Below are 7,049 nucleotides of genomic sequence, written 5' to 3' on the forward strand. Positions count from 1 at the left end.
GCTCCCGCCCCCTCTCTGCCTCCTCTCCGCTCCTCTGCACTATTTGCAATAGGGAGAGGCAGGGCGGGGGCGGGGCTAAGTTCTGATAATTAGCCCCGCCCCTGTCCCGCCTCTCCTCATTGCAAATAGTGCAGAGGGGCGGAGAGGGGACGGGAGCTCAGTTCCTGCTCCTGGCTCTTCCACCCCCCCCCTCCCCTTGCACATGAGGACGACGTATATCGGCTCGGCGTGAAAACCGTGCCGATATACGTTCGTGGGAATGCAGCCTTAGGCTGGGTTCACACAGGGTGGATTTACTGCTTATTTGCCGCGGATTGCCGTTGCATATCCGCATTGCGGCCATTCCGTTGCGTTTGCAGTGCAATGCAGTGCAAATGTGTTTGGCCAAAATGTCGTTCTCACAGGGCGTAAAATTTTCCGCAGAGCCGCAGTGCGGATAAGCAACTGCGTCGCGGTTTTGAAAGATGCAGCATGTCCATTCTCTCGACCTTTCCGCAGCGCTTTTTTTTTCCATAGGCCCCCATGTACGCAGCTAAAACCGCCGTGAAATCCGCAATTACTTTTTTTGCCGCGGTTTTTCAAAGCGGTTCCGCAGCAGATTGTTCACATGAGAAAAGAGAGGCAATAAAGTTTGTTCACAGGAAGTGGTACAGTGGCCATTTTAGGTGCTTGGTGCCATTTCAGCCTGGACATCGCGCAGCAAGGAAGCAAGGAGCAGGAGCTCCGCCGGAAGCATCACACCCAGCGGCACCAGAACCCCCATTGGCACCACCAGCAACACTACCACCACCATCAGTAGGGACACCACCGACGCCCAGGGGAAAATACTGGGTCAGAGGCAGGAACATCCCCACCCTGCCAGTGGCGGGAAAAACACCGCCAGCAGCGACGGCACCACAACCCCCAGCAGCACCACAACCCCCAGCGGGTCCACCACCCCCAGCGGAACCACCAGCTTGCCCACCGCCACTACCACCACCGGCAGCGGCACTACAACCCCCAGCGGGATCACGCCCAGTGGCGGGAAAAACACCGCCAGGCGCGGCGGCACCACAACCCCCAGCGGGTCCACCACCCCCAGCGGAACCACCAGCTGGCCCACCACCGCTACCACCACAGCCAGCAGCACCACCACAACCACTAGCGACACCACTCCCCCCAGAGGGACAGGTAGCTTGCCCACCACCGCAAGCAGCAGCACCACCACAACCCACAGCGGGACCACCAGCTGGCCCACCACTGCTACCACCACCGGCAGCGGCACCACAACCCACAGCGGGACCAACAGCTAGCCCACCACCGCCGGCAGCGGCACCACCACAACCCACTGCGGGACCACCAGCTGGCCCACCACCGCCGGCAACGGCACCACCACAACCCACTGCGGGACCACCAGCTGGCCCACCACCGCCGGCAACGGCACCACCACAACCCACTGCGGGACCACCAGCTGGCCCACCACCATAACCCACAGCAGGACCACCAGCGGTCCCACCACCGCCAGCAGCGGCACCACCACAACCCACAGCGGGGCCACCAGCTGTCCCACCACCGCCAGCAGCGGCACCACCACAGCACACAGCGGGACCACCAGCTGTCCCACCACCGCCAGCAGCGGCACCACCACAACCCACAGCGGGACCACCAGCTGTCCCACCACCGCCAGCAGCGGCACCACCGCAACCCACAGCGGGACCACCAGCTGGCCCACCACCGCTACCAGCACCGCCAACGTCACCACCGTCAGCAGCGGCGCCACCACAACCACAAGCGGCACCAGCAGCTTGCCTACCACCACCGACAGCAGGGCCACCACCACAACCACCAGCAGCACCAGCAGCTAGCCACCACCACCGGCAGCGGCACAACAACACCCAGCGGGACCACCAGCTGTACCACCACCACCACTACCACCACCGGCAGCGGAACCACCACCAGCAGCGGCGGCAGCACCGGCACAATCTTCTACCACGGCCGAAAAAAGTAATGCATAACATCCCCATCTTCGTTGCGCGAGACACCCGCTCTGCTCCAACCCACCTTTTTGTGGGCTCTACTTGTGACTGGGACGTAAAGGTGGACGCCTGGATTGCGGTCTGTTCCGGAATGTATCCTGATTGGGACTCTGCAAGTGCTGCCCTTCAAAGTGAAATCCGTAAGTTGACACTGCTAGTTGTCACGTCTTCGGTGCCATTTCTTTGATGTACTTACGCTGTCCTGTATTTAACCACACTCTTTATTGCAGCGGTAGGTGGATTACATTGTTTTGCAGACTTCTTTTAAAACACATCTTTTATTTTGCAGTTAAAGACGTCAAGAATCGCTGGCGGTCTGTACGGGACCATTTCAAAAAACACGAAAAGTACTGCGAAAAAAGCGGCTCTTCCCCGTCCAAGAAAAAGTGTCCACACCAGGACGCATTGCTTTTCCTCAGGACCAGTCGAGAATTGCATCCGTAAGTTTAAATTTTCTTCCGGCTTACTGCTTTGTGTCCCTGACTTTGCAGTTTGGGTTGTACGTCTCTAAACTATACTGTTGTTTCGTCCACAGATCCAGCGTGAACGTCACAGCGGCGCCAGCCACGAGCGTCAACAGTTCAGGCGACACAGAAAGGCCGGAACAGGAGTCGCAGGATGCTGAGCCACGAGAAGGTACCCCAAACTTGGATGACAGTGAGCTGAGCACGCCAGATTTGGACCCCACTTGAGTTACACCAGAAGTGGGGGACCAAAATGTCTCGCGTAGCAGCAGTACTGGCAGCAGAGCAGGCAGTAGCAGGGAGGTCAGTTCCAAGCGGACGAGCCGCAGCGTTGCTGCTCATCCGCGGCGGAAAAATAATAAGCCGGATGCCGCCCAAGCAGCGCTGGAGATGTTGCGCCGCGCTGACACCGAGGATCAGTGGGACACAATGGGTGCCGCCGTGAACTAACCTCGGAGCGTCAGTGGGCTATAGCGCCCGTAATTTACGCCATTCTTGAGGTTTTTGCGGCTCAAAGGCCCATTGCCGATAGCTGCGCCATTATTATGGCTATGAAAAATGCAGCCTTTGCTGCTCCAGCATCTAACCGCATGTTGCCTCCACCCCAATCTTTCCCTGACCAACCGGGCAGGGTTTCTAGGACGCCGGGATACCCCATTCAGTATGTCTCTCAAGACACTGGCTACACCGACACGATGACGGTCGGGTCCCCTTCCCAACCGTCGTTTCTGTCAAGGATGAGCAGCCCTTTGCATCAAACATCGCAACACACTACCTCTGTCTTGTATTCGCCACCATCCGGTTCTCAATCAGGTACTGGAGAAGGGTCGTTTATGAGATATACGACATTGCAGTGATCACGGCTGTTGCAGGGGGATAACTGCAATGTCGTAGACGCAACCATTGGAAACTGCATGTTCCATTCTGCTGTAGCCTTGTGTGACACTGCATGGAGTTGCCGGGTGTCCCAGAAATTCTACCAGATGGCCATGGGAAAGATTGGGGACAAATTTCTTAAATTGATCACTGCCGGCTACTATCTGCTCTGCTGCTATGTAGACAAGGCTGACACATTCCTTCACGTCAGTGACATCACTGTGAAATGCTTCAATTGTTGTGCCACTGAACGCGAAGGAATGTGTTTTTACTTGTCGCTTTTTTTATTACCTGGCTGGCTGTCCTCCAAGGTTGGGGTAACTCATTTCTCGTGCTCAATGTCCCTTTTTTTATTTTAATTTTTTATTTTTCTGTGTATCTTCATGTTCGCTCAAGTTTACTAACCTTTGAGGTCTTGTAACATGAAAAAGGAAAAAAAAAAATACTGATGAGAACAGGGGCATTATGTCAGCCTGTTCCCATCAGTATTTTCGCTTGCGGTCTCTCCATCAAGTAAGGCGAAAGCTAATTGGGTAGTGGATTGCCGGGGTACATACAAGAACGCAGCACTACACAAGTAACAACTGTCATCACGTAGAAAATGTACTTTAAAATGCGCCTCACTAGCAGTTTAAAAATGCTTTTATAGCTAAATGAGAGGTGGACTTACCCGGTGCCAGAAGGGTTAATCCGATGGTAAAGGAATCAACCCCTCTGCACCTGTTGTCCACGTTTGCCTTCAGCAGGTTTCTTGCTTCTCCATGTTTTCTTTTTGGAGCGGCGTCCGGGAATATCCTTTCACCGTGTTTGTAAGCACGGTCTGGCTGGATAACGGAGTATAGAAATAAAAATAAAAACTATCCCGCGCCTTGGCAGAAAACCAATCTTTTTTATTCTTGTTAAAACAACGCGTTTCGACACAATTTGTGTCTTTCAAGTTCATCAACTTGAAAAAGACACAAATTGTGTCGAAACGCGTTGTTTTAACAAGAATAAAAAAGATTGGTTTTCTGCCAAGGCGCGGGATAACTGTCATCACGTGCCATATGTGTACTGCTACAGGCGCTAGTGGCTTCCTCTTTGCACAAATTATGGTATTGTAGGTTTCCATTTTGGAACTAAATATATGAGAGCAAACACAGCATTCCGCTACCCGAAAGGCAGAAACATTATGTCTACAGTTTACTTAAAAACTGATGGAAAAACCTGACAGAGACGGAGAATTCATGCCCTCCTGATGCGTGCCTGATGTCACCCAAGGTTGTGGTGCTGCGTCCTGCATGCGAATGCGGAACAACTGCTTGAAAATATTTCTTTCCCATTTCATGGAGTTAAAATCGTTTACTAGTTATGTGCTTACAAAGCATACATTTAAACACCTATACCCAAGCAGTGTTCTGAATCCATGTATTACTATACCACATTGGCTTTCGATTTTCACCACTTTAATGTAACATTTACATATTGTATTCGGCGAAAAATGGAAGACAATTTTTTTTTAAGTCTTTTTTTTTAAATTTATTTATAAATGTTATTTAAACAATATTTAAAACTGCTGTGACCAATCTGGCACTTGTGGTGGAGTGTCTTTGATGTGGTGATGTGGCATAAATAAAGAAATTTCGGTTTTCAATCGAGTCTTCTGCGTCCTTCTGGGGCTGGTCGCCAGGGGATCACACTGCAGTTAGGGCTGCACACCACCAACACAGGAGAACTGCCATGGCACGGTGCCTTCGGGATTAAGGAAATAGTCAGTGAAGAGTTCGCGTACCTGCAATGCGGTAGAAGCCGGGCGACCTGCCCCCCAGTTGATGACCGTGTCAAAGGCAGGATCGAGTTCTTCGACATCTACCTCGGGGCGATATTCCCGAAGGTAGTTGTGAAGAACACAACATGCCTTGACAAGGTCATCAACTGTGGTAGGGTCTACCATTAGGGTAGTCCCTAGAACTCTCCACTGATTTACCATAATCCCGAAGGCACACTCAACCACTCGACGTGCCCGGCTCAGCCTATAATTAAAAATCCTTTTCCCGGCATTCAGTCCTCTTTGTGGGTATGGGTGCAACAGGTTTGGCATCAACGGGAAATCCTCATCCGATACCATCACAAAGGGGACTGGATGTGTGGTTCCCGGGAAAGGTTGTGGGGCTGGGAGCGTTACGCCATCTCGGAGAATTTGCATTCCAATCTGCGAAGTTCGCAGTACCCGAGAATCTCCAGTGCTGCCATAGGCACCGACGTCGATGCAAACAAATTTGCAATGTGCATCAGCCACCGCCGTCAGGACTACCGAAAATTTTTTTTTGTAGTTATAAAACTTGGAGCCTGAGTGCGCTGGCTGAAGCACACGGACATGTTTGCCATCAACCGCGCCTATGCAGTTAGGAAATTTGGCAACAGCTTGAAAGCCTGCTGCGACACGTTGCCAAGTGTCCTCGGTTGGTGAAGGCATCACGATGGGCTGCAACTTCTGCCAGATGGCGCTGCATGTGCACCTCACAATTTCGGTGATGGTAGATTTACCAACACGAAATTGGAGATGCAGGGATGCATAGCTCTCTCCTGTGGCCAGAAAGCTGAAAAGAAGCAGAGAAGAAAAAGAAATGTTAGTACACTCACAAGACCTGCATTGCCTCAACACTTCAATATACACAGTATTCACATGTTGCTCTCTACACGAAATTTATAGGAGAACGTGGTAGAATTTGTGTGACGGAAATAATATCTGCATTGCAGCATGAGGTAGCCATGGGGGAGGTTGAATTTTCGCTTTACACGCTATACATTTTAAACAGCGTCCTTTCTCCCAATCCACAACATAATAGTAGATTGGGAGAGAGAATGAGAAAAGGCAAACATGTTCCCGCCACCCTCATGAACTGAACAAGGGCGCGGAGGGTGCAGGTGCGCAACGATGGTTGCGGCAATTTACTTGTTCGGTAAGTTCCACAATCTCTCTTCTGCCAATTGGTTTCTGAGGACAACCTGCGTGAAGATGATGGCTGTGCTAGGTAGCAGAAGAGAGAAAGCTAAAGACAACGAACAGTTAAAACTGCCTCTCCCAAAGCTACCTGATCGCACGAAAGCCGTTGAAGAGGCCACAGTGGCAAAAGGTATCTCCGGCAGCCTCCTCATTGCACGCAAAAAGATATAAACTATAACTTTTGCTCGTGAACACTTTGTTATGTGCATAGGCGTGGGCAGGAAGGGTTAAAAAACCTTTTCTGCCTTCTCCTTGGGGGTACTGGAGGAGGATCCGTGCAGGAGTACACCTGCACCCAGAGTGTTTGATGATTGGGCGCTGATGCACTCCTGTACGGAAGTGCGTGTTCTGTATCGACATCGGAGCAGTGGAGGCTAAGGCTGATGTTGGGACAGACACGGCATAGGGTTGGAAACGGTCAAGCATGGGGTATTTTTGCATGCATGGGGCGAAAAAACTCACACCCACGCACATAATGATAACGAACGACTTTACATGTTCTGCAAAGTGGGCCACGAATTTCACGATGGAGTCTTCCGCTGGATTAACCCCCTTTGTGACGGGGCTATAGTAAAAATACGTCCTGCTGTTGCAGGACGTGTATCGCGGGAGGTAGCGCCGCTATCTCCCTCCATACAGCACGGGCGTCAGCTGTTTATTACAACTGACACCCGCGGTCAATAGCCTCGCTCGGCCATTCGGCCGAGC

Source organism: Eleutherodactylus coqui, chromosome 2, assembly GCF_035609145.1.
Source record: "Eleutherodactylus coqui strain aEleCoq1 chromosome 2, aEleCoq1.hap1, whole genome shotgun sequence".
NCBI lineage: Eukaryota > Metazoa > Chordata > Amphibia > Anura > Eleutherodactylidae > Eleutherodactylus > Eleutherodactylus coqui.